The sequence below is a fragment of the Dama dama genome, chromosome X (genome assembly GCF_033118175.1).
Source record: "Dama dama isolate Ldn47 chromosome X, ASM3311817v1, whole genome shotgun sequence".
Lineage (NCBI taxonomy): Eukaryota > Metazoa > Chordata > Mammalia > Artiodactyla > Cervidae > Dama > Dama dama.
Genome location: NC_083714.1, coordinates 158,242,940 through 158,268,645, shown reverse-complemented (window position 1 = coordinate 158,268,645; position 25,706 = coordinate 158,242,940). Strand labels below are relative to the sequence as shown.

Genomic DNA, 25,706 nt, shown 5'->3' with positions numbered 1-25,706 from the left:
GCTTAACAAGAACAATCATTGAAATTAATAGCATTTTTAGTCTAATAAAACATGATAATAAAAAAAAAGAAGCCCACACACCACAGCTAGGGAGTAGCCCCCACCCTCTGCAGCTACAGAAACTCCACACAGCAATGAATACCCAGCATAGCCAAAAATTTATAAATAAAAATTTATATAAAAAACAGAAATCACTGAGTTGAAGAATATAAGAATTGAACTAAAAAATACACTTCACAGATTCAAAGCAGATAAGTGGAAGAAATAATCAATACCTCGACGACAGTGTTATAGGAAAAAAGAATGAAAACATTGAGCTAGCTTATGGGACTTATGGCACAATATCAATCAGGTACACCAATATTCAAATCACAGGAGTCTCATAGTAGAAGAAAACAAGGATGGAACAGAAAGATTATTTGATGAAATAATGGCTAAAATCCTGGGGAAGAAGAAAATCACCTGGACTCAAGAGGCCTAGAGTTTCAAATGAAGTAAATCCTTTTTATTTTTATTTCTTCAGTAATTTGTTTTTACTTAGAAACATATTGTTTAAGCTCCATATGTTTGAGTTTTTTTTTTTTTTTTTACAATTTTTTCTCTGTAATTGATATCTATTCATAGCATTCTGGTCAAAAAAGATGCTTGATATGATTTCAATTTTCTTAAATTTACTGAGACTTGATTTGTAATCCAAGATGTGGTCTGTTGTGCTGAATGTTCCACATATACTTGGGAAAAAAGTGTATTCTTTTGCATTTGGACACATTGTCCTGAAAATATTAATTAGGTTCATTGGCGTATTGTGTCAGTTTACACATTAAAACTTTTTTATATTTATTATTTTTGGCTGGGCTTGGTCTTTGTTGTTGTGATTGGTTTTCTGTAGTTTCAGCAAGTAAGCGCTACTTTCTAGTTTCAGTGTGTGGGCTTCTCATTGTGGAGGCTTCTCTTATTGTGGACTCTAGGTAAGTCAGCTTTTGTAGTTGTGACTTCTGGACCCTAGATCACAGAGTCAGTTGTTGTGGTACACGGGCTTGGTTGCCCCCAAGTCATGTGGGGTCCTGGGTTCCCTGCATTGGCAGACAGAATCTTAACTGCTGGATCAGTAGGGAAGACGACAAGTCCATTTTTTGATGTTTGTATGTGTGTGTGTGTATGTGTGTGTTAGTTGCCAGTCATGTCCAACTGTTTGTGACCCCATGGACTGTAGCCCTCTAGGATCCTCTGTTCATGGGATTCTCCAGGTCAATTCTCCAGGCCTAATTCTTCACATTAGGCCAATGAACCTACCTAATATTTTCAGGACAATCTGTACAAATGCAAAAGAACACACTTTCTTCCCAAGTACATGTGGAACATTCGGCACAACAGACCACATCTTGGGTTACAAATCAAGTCTCAGTAAATTTAAGAACACTGGAGCGGGTAGCCATTCATTGTTCCAGGGGATTTTCTTGACCCAGGAATTGAGCCTGGGTCTCCTGCATTGCAGACAGATTGTTTACCATCTGAGCCACCACAGAAGTCTTGAAGTGTTTTTGTTTTGCTTTTCTTAATGTTTGCCTGCTGACAGTTCATAGCCTCATCTCTCCTTTGTGTCTCTCCTGCGTGTATTGAAGCAATTTACTACCTTCTTTGATATCAGCAAATCCCTACCATGCAAATCCCCACATCAGCCTTACTCCCTAAACACAGTAAAACCCCAACCAGTGTCCTTTCCTTGGGTTCTACACATATTTTTTAACCAATTTTGGAAGGCTCTACCCCCAAAGTTTCATTATGCAAATGTAAACATTTTTATACCCTCTAGATACTTGGGTGGTAACATCAGTCTCAAAATGTACTGCATTTTGGAATCCTGCCTCTTTCAGCATGAAAAAAGACGACAACTTTTAAAAAGCAAATAAATCCTCTGGTGATAACAGTTTTGAAGGATGCTCCACTTTAATATCCATGAGACTTGGAAAACAGGAGAAAATACAAACATTTTGTTGCCTGCTCTGATGTAAGTAGGCAAAAAAATCTTTTTCAATAATAAGTGCTCCATGTGCTCATCTCTTCATCTGAGATTCATGCAACAGTACTAAGTGAATTTCATGGGTTGCAGAAAGCATAAAATTTCAGTCTTTAGGGTTTTTGATAATTATGATAGAACAAACTTTCTGCTCTCATGGAGTTTATACTATAGTACTGGTGTAGGTGGAACCACTGGTGTAAGTGGTACAGGTGTACACTGTAGGTGGTAAAGGTAATGTATATATAATGGTGAAGAAATAAATCATTCAGGCAACTGCAGTTATGAAAAGGGATTGTGATTATAGGGCACTTTAGATTTTATTGTTAGAAATAAATCTCTTGAAACAATGAGGAATGAACAGATAATTCAGTTATAATAAGGATACTACCATCAGTGGAAATATTGGTGGAAATACATCCAGTATTGAGCGAATACTCGAATCAAAAGCCCTGGATTAGGAACTTGTGATCTTCCAGAAACTTACTGGAAGCAAACAAAGGTTGTTATAACTTGAGTCTGGTAACATGATATTAAATGAGATAATAGATCATATGAGACATGGTAGGCCTCATTTGAGTGTTTGGGTTTTATTATGATGACAACAGAAATTTCCTGGAGAGTGCAGCTGTTCATGAGTATAACATTATCTGATTTACATTTTAAAAGTTAACAGTTGGCTTCATGAAGGATAAAGTACATAGTACATAAAGTACTTTGAAAAACAAATAAACCTGTAATGAACTTTGATGTAGATGCAAACTTAGGTGAAGTTTTAGAATTTAAGAGGACAGACACAGCTCAAACATGAAGTTTATGATATAGTTTCTGGAATGCAGTGGGAACAGGACAGAAAATAACTCTGACTATTACAAGCTTCATGCATGTTGCTTCACTGAAAAAAACTTAAAGAAGATAAAGTAGAATTGATAGGTAATCTTTATATTTCAACAATATAATTTATTTCCTGGGGAGAGGGTTTATGAAACTCCTCTTGCTATCAAGTCCTTGCATCTATTTAATATGATTAGTTTCCTAATAAGTGTACTTACGAGTGTTTCTGGGTGGAAAAAGTGCAATGGGAAGTTCTGATTAGAAATACAACGTAGTAACAGCTTTTCTCTAATAAGGAGGAGAAGGGGACGACAGAGGATGAGATGGCTGGATGGCATCAAGGACTCGATGGACATGAGTTTGAGCAAACTCCGGGAGTTGGTGATGAACAGGGAGACCTGGCGCGCTGCGATTCATTGGGTCTCGAAGAGTCGGACACGACTGAGCGACTGAAATGAACTGAACTGAACGAAACTGAACAGAACCGCAGGACGCCAGGCCTCTCTATCCGTCACCAACTCCCGGGGTTTACTCAAACCCATGTCCATTGAGTCGGTGAGGCCAACCAACCATCTCATCCTCTGTTGGCCCCTTCTCCTGCCCCCAATCCCTCCCAACATCAGAGTCTTTTCAAATGCGTCAGCTCTTCGCATTAGGTGGCCAAACTATTGGAGTTTCAGCTTCAACATCAGTCCTTCCAATGAACACCCCGGACTGATCTACTTTAGTGTGTACTGGTTTGCTCTCCTTGCAGTCCAAGGGACTCTCAAGAGTCTTCAACACCACAGTCCAAAAGCGTCAATTTTTTTGCGCTCAGCTTTCTTTATAGTCCAACTCGCACATCCATACATGACCACTGGAAACACCGTAGCCTTGACTAGATGGACCTTTGTTGACAAAGTGATGTCTCTGCTTTTTAATATGCTGTCTACGCCGCTCATAACTTTTCTTCCAAGGAGCAAGTCTTTTAATTTCACGGGGGAGGGGAAAGAGCTAAAGTAAGGTCCCGCGGCTTGATCAGGTACTACGCAAGATTAAGGGGCGTGGTCGAGAGGCGGGACTTCGAGGGGGCGACGCGGCGCGGCGCGGCGTCCTGGAGGCTCCGACTGGCGCTGAGGCTGGTGGGAGTCTGCGTCGCCGCGGTTGCCGCTGGTTTGGCCGTTTTTTTTTTTTTTTTTGGCTTGTCGGGTCCGCCATATTGAAGAGGGCCGGGGCAGGGGACTTCTGGAGCTCCAGCGTCCCCTTATCCCGCCCTTCAGGGGTTCTGTGGAGCCCAGCCCCTTCAAGCGTCACTCAGCTCCCAGGCCTTTCAGGAGCTTGACTGCTTGTGTTGCCCTCTCTTTTACGGGAGACTGCCGCTTGAGCGGCTCATTTTAGTGTTGGCGTTGGAAGCTAGGACTGAGTCGGAGTGAGGAGACCAGGCCCTAAAAGGTGAAACCGCAGCTGCGGGAGCACTAAGCGGACGTTAAACAGGAGAAACGGTCCGCCTGGAGCCCATCTAAGGACAGAGAAACGCCACCGCGAGGAAAAAAGAGGTAAGAGGGCCACAACGTGTGGAGAAGGGAGCAGGGCCTTTTTCCTCAGGCTACAGGCCGGAGCTCGGCCACGGCTTTTTTTTCCCGGTACTAGGGATTGAGTTTTGTATTTCCTTCCGCTCTCGCTTAGTTTGTTTTTGAGGTGAAAGGCCCTGCATTAAACAATGAGTAGCCCACCCCTCCGCACCTCCTGGGATTCAGCGGCAGGAGGTTGTTAAGTATTTCTTTCTCTTGCTGGGCTGGGTGCTGTTAGGCCGTCTTTTGTCCGCCCCCACCCGGGTGGAGTGTCCCTAACCACGCTAATGGGTGCGGATCCGGCGCTTTAGAAAAGTGACTGTGTTTTGAACTGTAAGGGAAAATGGCTGTTGGCTCGGTCTCTCTCCGCCCCGCCCCCCCATTCTCCGGTACGCTTTTTTTTCTGTGCCGGGAGGCTAACCGCCCCACCTTCGGGACTTGTGGCACAGTCCTCAGACTGGTCTCTTCGTTGCACTTAACTGCAAACGCCATAACTGAGACAGAGCGATCTGAAGTGGAGTTGGGCGCTCCAGCTCCGCATGTCTGTCAGATTTTGGCGTTGGTCCACTTCGCGAGACAGCCTGAGAAACCGCTAGCGTAATATACTACACCAAAGTGATGATGTCTGAGGGATGATGGAAGATGTGGTGATGAAGATCATCTATTCCACACTTGCTTTTTTTTTTTTTTTATCCACACTTTTATCTTCTTCTGTCTTTGATACAGAAGTATTAGCATCACTTAGTTTAAGTAGTAATATTTCATTTTTGTTATGTGATCCATTACCTTTCAAATACATAAATTTTTTCGTTATTATGAAATATTACAGTTCTGTAGCATATACTTATAAAATTCTGCTAAAATGTTACTTGAATATGCCACTGTGCACATTCTCCTACAGGTGTTTTAATTAATATCAGAGCAATTTAAAATCTTAACGACTTTTAAGAAAAAAAATCTTACTGACTTTTACCTTTTAAATGTGGCCTAAATTTGCATCCTGTATTTTTTAAATGGTATATGCCCCGTAACATTTTCTTACCAGGGAAGGCAGGCATTCGTTCGTTAAAGCTGCATGACATTCGTGTACATAAAAGTTTAGTATGCTCTTCTTAGAAAAGAATTTTTTTTCTAGTCTTATTAAAGATTATGTCCTGTAAGTAAGATTATTTCCTGACAGTAACCTTCGGTGCCTAGCTTAAATATAAATTTTCGTTCTGCTCATTTGAAAATTAAAGCATGTAGCTTTAAGTGACATAATATTTAGGAGCTATTTGCAATTATTGTTTCAAAGGATGCCTTTAACATGTTATATTTCATACATTTCAAGATAAAATACGTAGACTGTAATTATTTTTCTTCTTAACATTTTTCCCATATATAAACATTTACCTATGTCATCTTGATATTTTAAAAGTTACTCCTTTTTTTGGTTGGACTTAGTAATATCGAACGTTTCTTATGAATTTGGAGAGAATTTCTGAGGCGATTGCATAACAGCAAAACATTAATTACATTTAAGACTCTTAAGTTCTAAAGTAATTTTTAAGAGCAGATTTTTACTGTAAATCATATTAGTGGGTAGAAATGGGTCTTTTTTCTGGTTACCTTGAAATGCATTTTCAATATTTCAGTAAGATAAAGCACTTCCCATGGATAATTTTTCTTTGATGCAGCTTATTGTGTTTGAAATTGGATATTTTTCAAATGTTGGTGTGTGAACAATATGGTTTTGGGTTGGCTAGTACCTAGGAGCAGAATTACTGGTTTGTATTTTAAATTTAATATGAATTAAAAAAATTAAACTGTACAATCTTGTTCCTCACAAGATTGCCCCATTTTACATTCCTACCAACAGTTTATGAGATTTCCAATCCATTTTGACTAATTTTGATATTCTGGTTATACTGATTTTAGTGGATTTGTAGTGGTGTCTTATTGTGGTTAATTTACATTTCCCTACTGACTAGTCATATTGAGCATATTATCTGCTTGTTGGCTGTTTGTAGATCTTCACTTGGAGAAATATCTGTTTAAACTCATTAAAAATTTTTTTCTCTTTATATTGTAGTTTTTTTCTGGTATGTGACTTGCAATATTGCTCTTAATCTGTGTTTTCTCCTTTCACTTTCTTTATGGTGTCTTTAGAAATGCAGTGTTTTCTAATTTTCATTAAGTTCAGTTTCTTAGTGTTTTTCTTTTTATCACTTTTCATGTCTAGCCACGAAATCTTTGCTTAGCTGAAGGTCATAAAGATTCATATTTTTTATGGATTTTACGAAGTATTTATGTCTTGGTCTGCCATCCCTGTTAACTTTTGTGAATTGTGTAATTTAGGAACCCAGATTCATCTTTTGCATTTGGCTCTCCAGTTGGTTCAGGGAAGGTTGTTTAAAATATTTTTCTTTCACACTACAGTAGTCTTGGCACCTTTGTTGAAAATCATTTGACATATTAAAAAAGGTTTTATAAGTAAGGGCTTATTTCTGAACTACACTTGATGTGTTGATGTGTCTTGTGTATCCTGTAGTAGCTTTGCATAAGTTACATTCTAATGACAATGACAGTTAAATTGTTAAAAGAAAAATTGTGGTGGTGATGGTGGTTTAGTTGCTAAGTCATGTCTGACTCTTTTGTGACACCATGGATTGTATCCCACCAGGCTCTTCTGTTTATGGGATTCCCCAGGTTTTCTTCTCCAGGGGCTCTTACCAGCCCAGAAACTGAAGCTGCATTTCCTGCTTGACAGGCAGATTTTTACTCCTCGGCCATCTGAAAACCTCGTGTGGAATTAAGTACAGTTGTTGGGCAGCCATCGTGAGAGTGACACTTTCATGTTTCATTTATGAACATTTATGCAACTTTTTTTTATGTTGCATTTTTACTTTTACCTAATGTTTCCTGAACCTTGATGTATTTCCTTACTTCAATACTTAAGAAATAAATTTTTAGCTTCCATTTTGCTCTGTTAGAAGTTGTGTCCTTAAAAACATTGATTATCATTAAGTAGTCTTATTTGAATATAGGGTCTGACAATATTTGGGAAATTGTTAACAGAGTTTTTCTGCTCTACCCTGATACATTAAAAGCACTTGTGGAGCTTTTAAAGTATCCTGGTAATTATTTATTACACTCTCCTCCCAACTCCCCAGCAACAACTCCCACTTAATTTGTCTAATATGAAGCCCTTAAAGTGACCTTTAAGAGTACTATACTCACTTACTATTTCTAAGCATGCAGTTTTAATTTTTTAGTGTGTTAGTTACTCAGTGTCTGACTCTGCATTCCTATGGACTGTAGCCTGCCAGGTTCCTCTGTCCCTTGGATTTTCCAAGTGAGAATACTGGAGTGGGTTGCCATTTTCTTCTCTTCTGATCCAGGATTTGAACCTGGCTCTTGTGCATTGCAAGCAGATCTTTACCACTTGAGGCACAAACTGTCATTTTTAAAGTTGTGTTTTGCATTTTAGGCCTTTCCTTGTGGCTCAGCTGGTAAAGAATCCGCCTGCAATGCAGAATACCTGGGTTCGATTCCTGGGCTGGGAAGATCCCCTGGGGAAGGAAATGGCTACCCTCTCCAGTATTCTGGCCTGGAGAATTCCTTGGATTGTATATGGTCCATGGGGTCGCAAAGAGTCAGACAGGACTGAGTGACTTTCACTTTTGCATTTTAACTATGTTAGAGCTATTTAGCACTTAGTATGCATTGTTTTATTAAGATATTGTTGTTTCCACAGACCTGAAAATTGAGTTCTGAGGTCAGCTAGTGGTGATTCCATCTTTTGCACAAATTATTGTCATAATATTCTGTAATCACAGGTTCGTATTTTTCATCTTTAAACATTGAAATGTGACAATCAGAATAGACTCAGGTTTGATTAAAAAATTTTTTTTTGTAATATTGTTTTAAAGATTATTAAATTATTTTTTTAAAAAAGATTATTAAATTATTTCAGTACTGATAAGTAGTCACAGAGATGTGTATTCAACAGAATTAAAGTTCTTTTTTCCTGTGGCTCCCAACATATACAGAATATTTTAATTGGTGAGTTTATTCTTAAAAATGTTTGGATGACTTTATTTGTAAAAGATGCCAAATTGAGGCATTGTCTACCTGTCAGTTACTTATGTTATCCGCAAAAGACTTTTTGGTGTTTTGAAATTCTCTTATCTCACTTTAAGTGTTTGAAGTTTCATGTATGTTTAAAATTGGTTTGTTTTCCATAGATGCTTTGCTACCTTAGGTTGTGTGTGAAAGAGAGTTTTCAATGTTTATGAAATTACTGAAATAAAAATAGTTGAAATAAAAAAGATTACATTAAACTTACAACGTTTTCTGTGAATTGGGGGTTGAATTTATCAGTAAATATCCTTATTTTTATTTTTCCATTGAGTAATTGTAAAGTGATTGTTATTATACATATTTAAGGAATAACATGTGAAAAAATATTGTAGTTTGATGCAGGAACATGTCCTGTTCCTATATTTTATTGAAACATATGCATGTAAATTGTGTGGATTTGATAGTAAGTTTTTTTTTATTCCATCCTAAAAGTCATTGTATAATTACAGTTTTCTGCCTCAGCTCAGAATTACTTGTGGGATTGCTTGAAAAATGTAATTAGTAATGTAATTAGGTCTCACTCAGATAGAATCTAGGGGATTCTAATTGTATAATTCTAGGGTGGAATCTAAATATTGGTGGGCAAGAAACTTAATGGATAATCATGATGTGCAGTTAATTTTTGGGAAAAGGGAGACCTGAAATGCTTTGAAAATTTTGTTACTCTCCAGCTAGGCAGCTTTATCCTCTTGTTTAGAATTGTCAGTGGTGGTGTCAAAAATCTCATCCAAACTCATAAGACACATAGTGAAAAGGATGGTGGTGTAATACATGAGGAACTGGGTTCTACTTAGAACCAAGGTTTGGTTATGTTTTTCTTACCAAGTAGTTTCTCCTCTACTACTCTTTTTGTCTCTTAACACTGGTTTCCTTTGGAAGGGTGAGGAATCTTCTCCTTTATTTGTGTGTTTTCTGGAAAACCTAGGATAATACTGTGCCTGGTAGCAGACAACCATTTTTATTTAATTTCCAAAAACCTAGAAGTACTGTGCATATTGATGCATTATTTGATGGTACCTCACAGTTTAACCTTTTTTATTTATTTTTTTGGCTAATTAATCACATGATGATTAAACATATTGAATACCAAGTTAAAGAAATTATTTTGTTTTGAGTAATATTTGAGCTAGTTATATGGAGATTGGATTTCAATTTCTGTCAGCCCAGGTGAAGTCAGAGACAAGAAAAAAGGAAGTAAAGGAAATCTCGCTTTTCCGTTTTGTATGCCAGCTTCATTTCTACTAATTGCCCTTTAAAGACTGTAAGGTTACTGATCATCTTTCTCTTTTCTTAACATTTTCATTAGGTAGCTGTTACTGTGAACTTCTAAATGAAGCTAGTTTTCACTTTGGCATAAGACCCATGCATTTTGTAAACAGAATATTTACATATATATATTTTAGTATTCTATTTGTATGGATGTGATAAGCCCTAGTTATAGCACGTGGGTTCTAGTTCCCTGACCAGGGATTGAACTCAGGTTCCCTGTATTGAGAGCATAGTCTTAACCAGCGGACCACCAGGGAAGTCCAGAGTATATTTTTATTGTGAGGAAATTTTGTCATTTTTGACATAGTTCTTCAGGAACTTAAAATTGTAGTCCTTTGTGTTCTAGGAAATTCTAGAAAAGTTTACCTGTAAAAATACACAGTTGTACTCTGTCCTTAGATTTTTAGACGACAGCTCAGTTGTAAACAATCTGCGGAAGACCCTGGTTTGATTCCTGGGTCAGGAAGATCTGCTGGAGAATGGATAGCCTGTCCACTTCAGTGTTGTTGGGCTTCCCTTGTGGCTTAGCCGGTAAAAAATCCCCCTGCAATGTGAAAAATTTGTGGGTTGGATCCCTGGGTTGGGAAGATACCCTGGAGAAGGGAAAGGCTACCCATTCCAGTGTTCTGGCCTGGAGAATTCCATGGACTGTTTAGTCCATGAAGTCTCAAATAGTCAGACATGACTCAGTGACTCACTTTAGCCTAGAGTGGTACTCTTGAGATTCTGCATTTCTGATAAGTTCTCAGGTGGTGCTGAAGCTTCTGGTCTTAAAAGGATATGCAGAGAGCCCTTGGCTTTGAGTATATTTCCAGTGTAGCCTACGTTTTATTCTAAGCACTTACGCACACATGTGTATTTGGGGTGCATGTGTCTATGAAAGTTACATTTGTTGATGGGTGAAAAGTTTTGGGACCCATAAAAGAGAAATAGAAGACAAAACAGACAAATAAAATATTTGTGTGCAAATATTTTATCTCTGATAGCACCATGGAGAAACAATTGTATAATTAGGTATTTCTTAGTGTGCACTTTTTAATTTTAAAAATAAATGAAAATACTGTAAGTACAAGTTACTACTTATGTTGTCATTTAAAAAGTTATCTGTAAATAGGATTATTCAGGCCTGTTAATGCTCCATCTTATAAATGTATTGTGATGTAGTTAATCTTTCACGTGATGCCCTTTTTAGATTGTCTGCGGTTTTTGCTGTATATGCTGTGATGATCATTTTTGTTTTGGTAAATACTTGAGTATTACCTTGAATCAGAGTTTTTGTTAGTTGCTGTGTATTTCAGTTCAATAAAAATTTTCCCGTTTGCTTCTGTTTCCTTAAAGTTTTAGTGTTTAGATATATACTATCTGTTCTTCACGCCTGGAAGATTCATAATCCTTGTCTCTATGTCGGATACTGATGCTGCTTCCTCCCCCAGACTTCTCACTGTACTGCTTAAAACACCCATGATAAAGTTAGTTTTAACAGAACTTTCTGTTTCCAGCTCTTAAAACCTCACACATAACCAAAAAATTCTTTCCTATACGCCATTTACTTTAACTCAGGTGTTTCCATGTAAACTTAAGGTTTACAGTTTTACAACTTCATTCTCTTTTTTGGGGGAGGATTTTTCTTGTTCTTCAGTTCAGTTCAGTCACTCAGTCCGACTCTTTGCGATCCCATGAATCGCAGCATGCCGGGCCTCCCTGTCCATCACTAATTCCCGAAGTTTACTCAGACTCCTGTCCATCGAGTCAGTGATGCCATCCAGCCATCTCATCCTCTGTTGGCCCCTTCTCCTCCTGCCCCCAGTCCCTCCCAGCATCAGGGTCTTTTCCAGTGAGTTAACTCTTCGCATGAGGTGGCCAAAGCATTGGAGTTTCAGCTTCAGCATCAGCCCTTCCAATGCATACCCAGGACTTACCTGCTTTAGGATGGACTGGTTGGATCTCCTTGTAGTTCAAAGGATTCTCAAGAGTCTTCTACAACACCACAGTTCAAAAGCATCAATTTTTCGGTGCTCAGCCTTCTTCACAGTCCAACTCTCACATCCATACATGACCACTGGAAAAACCATAGCCTTGGCCAGATGGATCTTTGTTGGCAAAGTAATGTCTCTGCTTTTTAATATACTATCTAGGGGTGGTCATAACTTTCCTTCCAAGGAGTGTCTTTTAATTTCATGGCTGCAGTCACCATCTGCAGTGATTTTGGAGCCCCCAAAAATAAAGTTTGACACTGTTTCAACTGTCTCCACATCTATTTCCCATGAGGTGATGGGACCAGATGCCATGATCTTAGTTTTCTGAATGTTAAGCTTTAAGCCAACTTTTTCACTCTCCTCTTTCACTTTCATCAAGAGGCTTTTTAGTTCCTCTTCACTTTCTGCCATAAGGGTGGTGTCATCTGCGTATCTGAGGTTATTGATATTTCTCCCAGCAATCTTGAATTGTTGTTCTTAGTGCTAGTTATTTTTCATCTTCTTTGGCTGACGTTTACAGAATGGTTTACATATAACTAAAATAGCCTTTGATTCTTTCTCATTTTTTCAATATTTGCTTATTTGAGTCTGTTAGTTCTTTGTTGCAGCATTCGGAATCTTTAGTTGTGCCGTGCCAACTCTTAGTTGCAACATGTAGGACCTATTTTCTTGACTAGGGATCAAACCAAGCATGTGTACATTGGGACCAACAAATCTTAGCCACCTAACCAGGGAAGTCCTCATCTTAGGTTTTTTAAAACAGCTCTCTTTCTCCTTGATATTTTATTTCTCTGTCTGAGAGGTTTTCCCATTGTGAGTTTAGTATCTGTTTCCGCCTTTGACATGAGATTAATTTATTGTATTTTTTTTTCTTTTTTCTTTTTTTTTCATTTATTTTTATTAGTTGGAGGCTAATTACTTTACAATATTGTAGTGGTTTTTGTCATACATTGACATGAATCAGCCATGGATTTACATGTATTCCCCATCCCGATATCCCCTCCCACCTCCCTCTCTACCCGATCCCTCTGGGTTTTCCCAGTGCACCAGGCCTGAGCACTTGTCTCATGCATCCAACCTGGGCTGGTGATCTGTTTAACCCTAGGTAATATACATGTTTTGATGCTGTTCTCTCGAAACATCCCACCCTCATCTTCTCCCACAGAGTCCAAAAGTCTGTTCTGTACATCTGTGTCTCTTTTTCTGTTTTGCATATAGGGTTATCATTACCATCTTTCTAAATTCCATATATATGTGTTAGTATAGTAATGGTCTATATCTTTCTGGCTTACTTCACTCTGTATAATGGGCTCCAGTTTCATCCATCTCGTTAGAACTGATTCCAATGAATTCTTTTTAATGGCTGAGTAATATTCCATGGTGTATATGTACCACAGCTTCCTTATCCATGCGTCTGCTGATGGGCATCTAGGTTGCTTCCATGTCCTGGCTATTATAAACAGTGCTGCGATGAACATTGAGGTGCACATGTCTCTTTCAGTTCTGGTTTCCTCGGTGTATATGCCCAGAAGTGGGATTGCTGGGTCATACGGCAGTTCTATTTCCAGTTTTTTAAGAAATCTCCACACTGTTTTCCATAGTGGCTGAACTAGTTTGCATTCCCACCAACAGTGTAAGAGGGTTCCCTTTTCTCCACACCCTCTCCAACATTTATTGCTTGCAGACTTTTGGATAGCAGCCATCCTGACTGGTGTGTAATGGTACCTCATTGTGGTTTTGATTTGCATTTCTCTGATAATGAGTGATGTGGAGCATCTTTTCATGTGTTTGTTAGTCATCTGTATGTCTTCTTTGGAGAAATGTCTGTTTAGTTGTTTGGCCCATTTTTTGATTGGGTCATTTATTTTTCTGGAATTGAGCTGCAGGAGTTGCTTGTATATTTTTGAGATTAATCCTTTGTTGCTTCGTTTGCTATTATTTTCTTCCAATCTTAGGGCTGTCTATTCACCTTGCTTATAGTTTCCTTTGTTGTGCAAAAGCTTTTAAGTTTCATTAGGTCCCATTTGTTTCTTTTTGCTTTCATTTCCCATATTCTGGGAGGTGGGTCATAGAGGATCCTGCTGTGATTTATGTCGGAGAGTATTTTGCCTATGTTCTCCTCTAGGAGTTTTATAGTTTCTGGTCTTACATTTAGATCTTTAATCTATTTTGAGTTTATTTTTGTGTAAGGTGTTAGAAAGTGTTCTAGTTTCATTCTTTTACAAGTGGTTGACCAGTTTTCCCAGCACCACTTGTTAAAGAGCTTGTCTTTTTTCCATTGTATATCCTTGCCTCCTTTGTCGAAGATAAGGTGTCCATAGGTTCGTGGATTTATCTCTGGGCTTTCTATTCTGTTCCATTGATCTATATTTCTGTCTTTGTGCTGATTTATTGTATTTGAATGTAGTGTCCTCCTTTTACTTGAGGTAGTTGCCCAGACCTTTCTGTAAATAATTATAATCTCTTATATGTGATTGATAGGTTTGTTATTCATAGCATGTCTATGAATTGATTGAAACAGGATAAAAATAAATGATTATCTGACTGCTTATGTAATTTAGGACTTCCCTGGTGGCTCAGATGGTAAAGCATTTGCCTACAATGCGGGAGACCCAGGTTCAATCCCTGGGTTGGGAAGATCTCCTGGAGAAGGAAATGGCAACCCACTCCAGAATTCTTGGCTGGAAAATCCTGTGGACGGAGAAGCCTGGTAGGCTACAATCCATGGGGTTGCAAGAGTTGGACGTGACTGAGCGACTTGACTTTCATTTTTCACTTTTATTTAATTTAGTATAGTGGTGGTTTTCACTTTGGGCTAATTTTGCCTTTTTTTAGATGTTGTGCAATGTCTAGAAATACTTTTTTAAAAAGTTACTTTATCATTTTTTACTGCCCTGGGTCTTTGTTGCATGTGGACATCCTCTGGTTGTGGTGCATGGGCTTTTCATTAAAGTGGCTTCTCTTTTGGCACTTGGGCTTAGTTCTGCAGCTTGTGGGATTTTCCCAGACCAGGGATAGAACTACTGTCCCTTGCATTACAGGAAGCCCTGGTAGTACTTTCGATTGTCATGATTTGAGTGGTGGGAGGAATTGACTTGGACTGGCTGGCAACTTCAATGATTAGAGAACAGAGATGTTGTTAAGCATCTTGCAATTCACAAAATATCCCCCAACCCCCTGAGTTGTTTGGTATTTGTAGTGCTGAGATGCCCTGGTCTGCTGAGTTGTTTGGAATCATAGTTCTATTAAGTTTGCATTCCCATAGCTTGAGGGCTATTAGAGTTGTTGACTTGTACCTTGTGAGCTGGAGGTAGAGGGGCTGAGAGTTAGAGGAGACTAATGTAGTAGTGTCCACAGGTATATCCATTCCTTGTTGGGAGAGGGTGTTATCTGAGCCGTAGAAACTGCTTTAAATTGAATTGTTGTCGGTAAAGGGTTAGTTTAGTAATCCTCAGTGCTGGCTTTGTGGAAATTACATTAGTGGAAAGAGAATCATGGGAGGCTTTCCTGGCTTCCTTTCAACTAATGGTGCTACAGATAGCACCATTCAGTAGAACCCTGATTTAGCTTCCTTTTCTCTCCTGTGTTAACTCATCAAAGTAATATATTGATAGTTTACATTACCAGCAAGGCAAGTGATGGGTTATTGTGACCTCTATTGAGAAAGAAATACTATCTGCTAAGGAATTAGTTTACTGGTGCCAGGAAGAAATTGCCTCCCCCCCACCCCCTTTTTGGGTGTTCGGGCCATTCGGTGTCTTCCGAGGGAATCTAGTAAGTGTGTAGTACAGATGCAAACTAGAGGGGAGGGAGGAGGTGCTGACTCTTAAAATATGGGGAGAATTTTGTGTTTAGAAATTTTCTTTCCTGCCTTTGTTGCTCAGTTGTTAAGTTGTGTACAATTCTTTGTGATCCCATGAACTGCAGCACACCAGGCTTCCTGTCTTCACTGTCTCCTGTAGTTTGCTTGAACTCATGTCCATTAAGCCAGTGATACCATCCAGCCATCTCATCCTCTGTCATTCCCTTCTCCTCTGGCCCTTAATCTTTCCAGCATCAAAGTCTTTTCCAGTCAGTCAGCTCTTTCCATTACTGTTTACAAAGTATTCCAATACTTTGGCGTATTGGAATTTCAGCATCAATCCTTCCAGTGGATATTCAGGGCTGATCTCCTTTAGAATTGACAGGTTTGATCTCCTTCCTGTCCTGCCTTAAAAACAATTTTATTTCATCAAATTTAAGTCCATTTATAGTAGCATGTTCTCTTACTTGCTAAATACTATTGAATAACTGAATTTTTACTTATTAACATTTATACAGTGATTATGTAGACTCCCAGGGATTGTTGTTATATAATCTACTTTATCACATTGTTAATGAATTATTAATATATTATTGATTTACTGGATACTAAAGAATCTAAAGAAACAAAGCTATAGTATATGCCATTCAGAAATTTTTCTGTAATGTCTCTTGAGTGAAGTTCTTAGTTTCTGAAGTGAAGTTATCCATTTCGAGATCAGCATATGTGACTAGTCAAGGGGGAGTTTGGTAGTTAATATAAGTATCCTTTTGTCTGTTAAGAGACTTGGATTGCAGTACTAGGGCTTCAACCAGTTTGTGAGTTATTTAACCTCAAAATGAGAGACTTAAGAGACTTCCCTGGTGGTCCAGTGTTTATGTCTCCAAGCTTCCGCTGTAGGGAACATGGGTTTTCGGTTCCTTATCTGGAAACTAAGATCCCAAATGCTTCGAGGTATGGCCAAGTGAAATAGAGAGACTTAGACTCACTGTTGGCAATCTTGAAAGTGAAGTGACAGTCAGTCAGTTGTTTCTGACTCTTTGTTACCTCATGGACTATCCAGTCCTGGAATACTGGAATGGGATCTCCAGTAGATCTCCTGGGGAACTTCCCAACCCAGGAAAATCCAGTAGATCTCCAGAACATCTTCCCAACCCAGGGATTGAACCCAGGTCTCCTGCATTCCTGGCGGATTCTTTACCAACTGAGCTATGACGGTTTGCTATCTTATCTTACTGTAACTCTTGAGTTGTATTTATTCCTTTAACACCATTGATAGTTTTGATTCAGGCTCTCTCTAGACAGTGTACTCAGGGTGTTGGCTATGGTAGCAGTCTTCTACCTGAAGGCTTAGACAGTTGGAGCGATGACTTACTCATAGGACTGACTCTTAATAGCGGCCATCAAATTCTTGCCTTGAGGATCTCTCTAGTGCTACTTCCTGTTCTAGAGCAGGTAAAATGTTGGTTGCCTTGCTGAGAATACCTTTGTTAAGTGTGAAGAATGTTAATGGTGTTAAAAAGTAATCTGTTAGGTAAAGTAACATTAAGAGAAATCTTAGTTTTCTCTCATAAAAAGAGTAGAGACATGCAGTGATTAGATTTTGGTGTAAATAGTTGCATGTAAAATTTTATGTTGATTCTTTATTTTTTATCACTAAAAGAGAATTAGCAGACGCTGCTTATTTTGTATGTTGGATTTCTTTTTTTTTTTTTTTTTTAATTTATTTTTATTATTATTATTATTATTATTTTTTTTCCAGTGGGTGTATGTTGGATTTCTTAACAGGCTAGCAGGTATCACTTTTTTGGTTTCATGTCCTTAACATTGTAAAAGGTTTTGAGAGCCTTATGAAGTTTTAGTTTCTGTGTTATCTCCTAATATTTTTAAATTTAAAATTTTAACCATATTTTTAGATTTAAATTGTAGATTAAAAATTTTTTAGTGTTCCATTTGAAACCCAGTTACATGTTAATGAATATTATTGAGAAAGTGGAAATATATTATTTTCAAAGGGGAAAAAATTTTAATAGCTATTTTGTAAGGGAGTTTTGGGTTTGCAGGAAAATTGCATAGAAAATAGTTCCTATTTGTCCTCTTCTGTTGTTTACAGCTTACTTTAATATGTTTGTTGCAGTGCATAAATCTATATTGATAATCAATATTAACAAGGGGCCATAGTTTATGTTAGGGTTCACTCCATATTGTACAACTCTATGGGTTAGGGGAAATCTATCATGTCATGCATTCATTGTTATATCATATGGGAAAGTTCCAGTTCCTTAAAATGTGCTGTGCTCTACTCCTTCATCTCCTCTTCTCTCTCACTGAATACTTAGCAGCCACAGTCAATTTTGCTAGTCTCTGTAGTATTGCATTTTTCAGAATCTTACTTAGAATGTTCCAGAATGTTGTCTTTTCAAATTGATTAAAGAAACCACTTTACAACAGCATGGATTTGAGATTTCACCGTGTCTTTTTATTGCTTAGTGTGCCGTGTCTTTTATCTATGAATAATATTCCACTGTTTTTTGGTGCTGCAGTCGTTAACTTTTTGGAAGGACATTTTGGTTGCTACCAGTTTTTGGTCAATGTGAATAGAGCTGCTCGAAATGTTTATGTGCAGGTTTTTGTTAGGAGGTAAGCTTTTGTTTGGTTGTTTGGTTGTATGATTGCTGGGTTGTATGGCAAACCTATTTTTACTTTAGTAAGAAACTGTGAAATTATCTTCTAAAATGATGGACTACCAGTTTTTAATTCTCACCAGTAGTGTGTGATAAGTAGTTCAGTAAGGAGAATAAAGCTATCATTTTGGTATTCTGTGTATGGGGACTAAATAAAGGTAACTGATTTAACGTTCTATTTTGGTAGCCATTACAGATCCCTAAATTTCTAGATTTTGAGGTAAGAAATGAGTGAAAAGTGATTCAGAGATGGTTTTTAATTAATATATGAGAAGATTCTGGATTTGTGGTGAGCAGTTTCTTAGCATCAGTTAGTGGATACAGTTGCAAAGGACATACAAAGATTGGGAGTCAGTGATTTTCAGCGTTTCTTTGTGAAATTTTGATAGTGGTTGCTAGATTGGTGGAACATTTTGACATAGCTCATTTGACAGGCTTCTTGGAGTTCATGCTGAACAAAAGAAAGCCATTGTCATCGTTATGTAGTTTGTCCTATCATCTTAGAGAGGGATAGTCATATAGATGCTCAAAACAGGAAGTGCAATGCAACAGGCTTCGAGAGCTGAGTATAAGGGGAGTTGATGAGACTTGTGAAGGATACCTCTCACAAAGCACCCATTTGAGTTCAAAGATGGAGAAAGAGAGAGTGAGATGAATTGGGAGAGTAGCATTGCAATATATACATTGTCATTTGTAATATAGATAACTGGTGGGAGGCTGCTGTAAACAGGGAGCTCAACCACTTGCACTTTGGTGACCTAGAGGAGTAGTATGGTGGGAGGGGAGGAAGATTCATGAGGGATGGGATATATGTACAGAATCACTGACTGAATGGATATGAATTTAAGCAAACTCCAGAGATAGCGAAGAAGGAAGCCTGGCATGCTACAGTCGTTGAGGTTCCAGAGAGTCAGGCATGACTTAGCAGCTGAACAGCAACATGGCTGATCCACATTGTAACCAGCACAACATTGTAAAAAATGAATTAAATAAAAGGGGTAAAAAAGAATGAGTACAGATTAAAAGTCCCAGAAATAACATCCGGAGTAAAATTTAAAGAAACTGATGGGAAAAATGTTACTTAAAAGTTATATTCAAATTCTTTCTTCTGAAAATAGGATTCTCATTCATGGTTTTGTTTTTATGAGAGGAGGAAAAACTTTAGGTTCACTTCTAGGTGGTTAATTAATTGTCCACTGTTAGCATCTAGTCTTATAACCATCTAGAGAAACCATTTATTTGTATGTAATGTTCAATATAAACTGCACTTCTTAGTAAAGGTTTGCATTTTAGCATTGCATCTCTGTGACTATAGACATATGTTAGTAAGCCTGTACATTGTGTATGAGGCTTATCATACATGGCAGCAGAAAAAAAGACCAGGGAATTGCTGCTTTGTTGAAGATTTTCTTTCAGACTACAAGTCTTACAGATATGCCTTTAATCTTACTAAAAGTACTGTAGCAATTCATTTTAAATACCTTTATTAAAATTTATATAGTAATTTAGAAGTAAGTATTTTTGTACTTTGCTTTAATTTACATAGGGCTCATAAAGCCACTGAATTATAGCACAGAATAAACTATTATTTTATATGCCCTTAAACATTTAACTCACTTATGTTTTACATTAGTACAAGATAGTTGATATTAATGCTTACTGTTGCAAAATGATGTGCAAGAGGAGTAAGGTTTAGGTAGCATTGTGAACGGTAAATATAGCTTGAGCTTTTGTATTTCATAATGCTTGCATCTGCTAAATCCAGATTATGTATTTATTATTTAAATTAAAACATGCAGAAGAAAATTTACCATTTTCCTGTTTCGGTTATGCAGTTTAGTAATGTTATACCACAAAGCTACAGTAATCAAGACAGTATGGTACTAGCACAAAAATAGAAATGCAGATATATGGTACAGGATGGAAAGCCCAGAGATAAATCCTCACACCTCTGCTTACCTAATCTATAACAAGGAGACAAGAATATACAATGAAGACAAGACAGTCTCTTCAGTAAGTGGTGCGTAGAAAACTGGACCAGCTGCATGTAACAGAATGAAATTAGAATACTCCCCAGCCACACAAAAATAAACTGGATTAAAGACCTAAATGTAAGGCTGGTGTAAAATTCTTAGAGGCAAATGGGAAAAACACTCTTTGACACAAACCTTGGCGAGATCTTTTTTGACCCACCTCCTAGAGTAATGAAAATAAAAACATAAACAAATGAGACCTAATTAAAAGCTTCTACACAGAAAAGAAACGATAAATGATACGAAAAGACAACTCTCAGAATGGGAAAAAGACCCATTTGCAAATACTTGAAAATATATGCAAACAAAGCAACTGACAAAAGATTTCTGTCCAAAATACAAGCAGCTTATGCAGCTCAGTATTAAAACAAACAACCCAATCAAAAAGTGGGTGGAAGATCTAAATGGACATTTCTCCAGAGGAGACATTCAGACAGCCAAGAGGCACATGGAAAGATACTCAACATCACTAATTTTTAGGGAAATGCAAATCCAAAGTACAATGAGGTGTCACCTCACAGAGGTCAGAATAAGTCCATTTACATTGTTATGCAACTAACACCATTCATTTCCAGAACTATATTCATCCTGTAAAACTGAAATGAAACTCATTAAACAATGTTCATTGCCCTCTTCTCCCAGCTGCTTGCAACTACTTTTCTACTTTCTCTCTCTATGAATTTGATTACATACTTCAAGTGGAATCCTGCATTATTCTTCCTTTTGTGATTAGCATATTCCCCTTGACATAGTATCCTCAGGGCTTATCTATGTTGCCACATATGCCAGAATTTACTTTTTCTCAGGCTGAATAGAATTCCACTGTGTGTAAATCAATTCAGTTGCCCAGTCGTGTTCAACTCTTTGTGACCCGGTGGACTGCAACATGCCAGGCTTCCCTGTCCATCATCAACTCCTGGAGCTTGCTCAAACTCAGGTCCATTGAGTTGGTGATTCCATACAACCATCTTATCCTCTGTTGTCTGTATCTCCTCCTGCCTTCAATCTTTCATAGCATCCAAGTCAGTTCTTCCCATCAAGTGACTAAAGTTGGAGTTTCAGCTTCAGCATCTGTCTTTGCAATGAATATCCAGGACTGATTTCCTTTAGGATTGACTGATTTGATCTCCTGCAGTACAAGGGACTCAAGAGTCTTTTCCAACCCCACAATTGAAAAGCCTCAATTCTTCCACTCTCCTCTTTTCTGTAGTGCAGCTCCCACATCTGTGCATGACTACTGGAAAGACCATAGCTTTATCTCAGTGGACCTTTGTTGGCAAAGTTATGTCTCTGCTTTTTAAAATGCTGTCTAGGTTGGTCATAGCTTTTCTTTTAAGGAGCAAGTGTCTTTTAATTTCATGGCTGTAGTCACCATCTGCTGTGATTTTGGAGCCCAAGAAAATAGAGTCTCTGACTGTTTCCATTGTTTCCCTATCTGTTTGCCATGAAATGAAGAAACGGGATGCCATGATCTTCTTTTTTTGAATATTCAGTTTTAACTCAATGTTTTCATTCTCCTCTTTCCCTTTCATCAAGAGGCTCTTTAGGTCATCTTTGCTTTCTGCCATACGGGTAGTGTCATCTGCATATGTGAGGTTATTGACATTTCTCCTGTTAGTCTTAATTTCAGCTTGTGTTTCATCCAGCCCGGCATTTTGCATTACATACTGTGCATATAAGTTACATAGGCAGGATGAGAATACACGGCCTCGATGTAGTCCTTTTCCAGTTTTGAACCAGTTTGTTGTTCCATGTCTGGTTCTAACTGTTGCTTCTTGACCTGCATACAGATGTCTCAGGAGGCAGGTAAGCTGGTTTCTGGTATTCCCATCTCTTTAAAAATGTTCCACAGTTTGTTGTGATCCACATAGTCAGAAGCTTTGGCGTAGTCAGTAAAGCAGAAGTAGATGTTTTTCTGGAACTCTCGCTTTTTCGATGATCCAGAGGATGTTGGCAATTTGATCTTTGATCCCTCTACCTTTTCTAAATCTAGCTTGGACGTCTGGAAGTTCTTGGTTCATGTACTGTTGAAGCCTGGCTTGAAGAGTTTGGAGCATTACTTTGCTAGCGTGAGAGATGAATGCAATTGTGTGATGGCCTTGCCGTTCTTTGGGATTGGAACAAAAACTGACCTTTTCCAGTCTTGTGGCCCTGCTGAGTTTTCAAATTTGCTGGTTTACTGAATGCAGCCCTTTAACAGCATCATCTTTTAGGACCTGAAATAGCTCACCTGGAATTCCATCACCTCCACTAGCTCTCTCTGTAGTGGTGCTTCCTATGGCCCACTTGACTTCACATTCCAGGATGTCTGGCTCTAAGTGAGTGATGATACATACCGTCATGGTTATCTGGGTTGTTATTTTTTGTATACTTCTGTGTATTTTTGCCACCTCTTTTTAATATCTTCTGCTGCTGTTTAGGTCCATGCTGTTTCTGTCCTTCATTGTGCCCATCTTTGCATGAAATGTTCCTTTGGCATCTCAGTTTCTTGGAGAGATCTCTAGTCTTTCCCATTCTCTTATTTTCCTCTGTTTCTTTGCATTGATCACTGAAGAAGGCTTTCTGATCTCTCTTTGCTGTTCTCTGGAACTCAGCATTCAGATGGGTATATCTTACCTTTTCCTCTTTGGCTTTAGCTTCTCTTCTTCTCTCAGCTATCTGTAAGGCCGTCTCTGAGAACCATTTTGCATTGGTGCATTTCTTTTTCTTGGGGATGGTCTTCATCACTGCCTCCTCTGCAGTGTCACGAACCTCCATCTGTAGTGCCTCGTACACTTAATCTGTCAGATCTAATCTGTTGAATCTGTTTGTCACTTCCACTGTATAATCATAAGGGATTTGACTTAGGTAGATCATATCTGATTGGTCTACTGAATTTGGTAGTAAGGAGTTCACGATCTGAGCCACAGTCAGCTCCTGGCCTTGTTTTTGCTGACTGTATAGAGCTTCTCCATCTTCGGCTGCAAAGAATATAATCAATCTGGTTTTGGTGTTGGCCATCTGGTGATGTCCCTGTGTAGAGTTTTCTCTTGTGTTGTTGGAAGTGGGTATTTGCTATGACCAGTGCGTTCTCTTGACAAAACTCTGTTAGTCTTTGCCCTGCTTCATTTTGTACTCCAAGGCTAAACTTGCCTGTTATTCCAGCTATCTCTTGACTTCCTACTTTTGTGTTCTAGTCCCCTGTGATGAAAAGGGCATTTTTTTTGGATGTTAGTTCTAGAAGGTCTTGTAGGTGTTCCTAGAACTGTTCAACTTCAGCTTGTTCAGCATTAATGCTTGGGGCATAGACTTGGATTATTGTGATATTGAATGTGAGTTGAATTACATTTATATTTCATTTTTGATATTGCACCCTAGTACTGCACTTTTAACTTTTTGTTGGCTATGAAGACTTCTCCATTTCTTCTAAGGTATTTCTACCCACATAATAGATGTAATGATCATCTGAATTAAATTTTCCCATTCTGGTCCATTTTAGTTCACTGATTCCTAAATGAGAGGGACTGGTGGTGTGAAAATCTGGGTCTTGCTTTTGTGGGAGGGCCTTGCTCACTAAAGCCTCAGTCCAGTTATCTACTGATGGATGAGGTTGCACTCCCTCCCTGCTAGTTGTTTGGCCTGAGGTGACCCAGCCCTGGGGCGACTGGGCGCTCTATGGTAGGGTTAATGATGAACTCCAAGTGGGTTTATGCTAAGGGGGAGATTCCTTCCTTGCCGTTCCTGTGTGAGCCCCTGCCGACCCACGCGTTCTCCGAAGTTTTTGCAGTACTAGCAGGTGGTTTTGGTTCAGTCTCCTGTGGAGTCACTGCTCCTTTTCTCTGGGTCTTGGTGCACTCAAGATTTTGTATCCTCCAAGATTGGAGTCTTTGGTTGCCTCAGTCCTGTGGAAGTCTTTTTATCAAATCCCACTGGCCTTAAAGATCAGATTCCCTGGGATTTCCCAGTCCTTTTGTCAGGTCCCAGGCTGGGCAGCCTGATGTGGAGTTCAGAACCTTCATAACAGTGGGAGAACTTTTTCTGGTATTATTGCTGTCCAGTTTGTGGGTCACCCACCTGGTGGGATGGTATTTGAATTCACCATTTATGTGCCCCTCTTGCTGTCTCACTGCGACTTCTTTGTCTTTGGACATTGGGTATCTTTTTTTGGTGGGTTCCAGTGTCCTTCTGTCCATGTTGTTAAACAGTTCATTGTGATTTTGTTGCTCTTGCAGGAGGAGATGAGTGTACTTGCTTCTGCTCCACCATCTTGAACCATAAGCCCTGTAGTTTATTTTGAATCAGGAAGTTTGACACCTTCAGCTTTGTTCTTTTTCGAGATTGTTTTAACTGAGTTGACTTGAGATTACATTTGAATTTTATGATTAATGTTATTGTACAAAAAATCTTGGTATATTGATTGGGATTGCATTGATTCTACAGGTTGACATCTTCTAAATTTTAAAAGCAATTTAAGATTATTTATTTAGTTGGCTGCATTGGCTCTTAGTTGCAGCATATTGGGAGCTTTTTTTTAGTTGTAGCCTGCAGAGTCTTAGCTGGGGCATGTGGGATCTAGCACCCTGACCAGGGAAGGAACCTGGGGCCTTGCACTGGGAACACAGTCTTGCCACTAGACCACCAGGGAAGTCCCTAGATTGACATTGTTTTTTTAATTATTTATTTATTTTTGGCTACGTTGAGTTTTTGTTGCTGCATGCAAGCTTTCTCTAGTTGACTCAGACAAGGGCTGCTCTTCACTGTGGTTGTGTGCATCTCATTGTGGTGGCTTTTCTTGTTTTGCAGCATGGGCTCTGGGTTCACAGGCTTCAGTAGTTGCATCAGAAGGCTGTAACGCACAGACTCAGAAGATGTGCACAGGCTTAGTGGCTCCGTAGCTGACATGTGAAATCTTCCTAGGCCAGGGATCAGACCCATGTCCTGTGCTGTTGTAGGCAGATTCTTATCTGCTGTACCTAGATTTGATATTAATAAGTACCCTAATATGTGACATGGGTTATCTTTCCATTTATTAATAGTTTCTTTGATTTCTTTCAGAAATGTAGTTTTTCAGGGTACGTGGAACCCTTTTTCTTTGGTTAAGTTTATTTTTAAGTATTCTTTTTTAATGTTATTACAAATAGAATTATTTTCTTAATTTCCTTTTTGGATTTTTTTATTGTTAGTGAACTGGTTTTTAGGGTGTTGACTTTTGTATCTTGAAACTTTAGTGAAACCATTAATTCTAATAGTTTTTTTTTTCTAATAGTTTTTATATTATGGAAGCTTTAGTGTTTTGCATACGGTTCAGTAATAGCAACATTTATGTATGAGATTAGGTAATTTCCTGCAGGCATAATTTATCTTCCTTTTTTGATTGTGACCCCTTTTGTTTTTTCTTACCTAAATACCCTGACTCAGAGTTAAGAATCTATATTAAATA

At 38.4% G+C, this 25,706-nt stretch overlaps 1 protein-coding gene across 4 annotated transcripts in view; it reads left to right on the top strand.

Moving 5' to 3' along the window:
* The first annotated feature begins 4,037 nt into the window (after positions 1-4,037).
* The window catches only part of LOC133051956 (probable ubiquitin carboxyl-terminal hydrolase FAF-X), a 144,016-nt gene continuing 122,347 nt past the window's right edge, over positions 4,038-25,706 (top strand). For all 4 annotated transcript variants that reach the window (XM_061136636.1, XM_061136635.1, XM_061136633.1 and 1 more), the window contains exon 1: positions 4,038-4,386. The gene's annotated coding sequence lies outside the window, so the exon portion shown is untranslated. The remainder of the gene's footprint in view (positions 4,387-25,706) is intronic.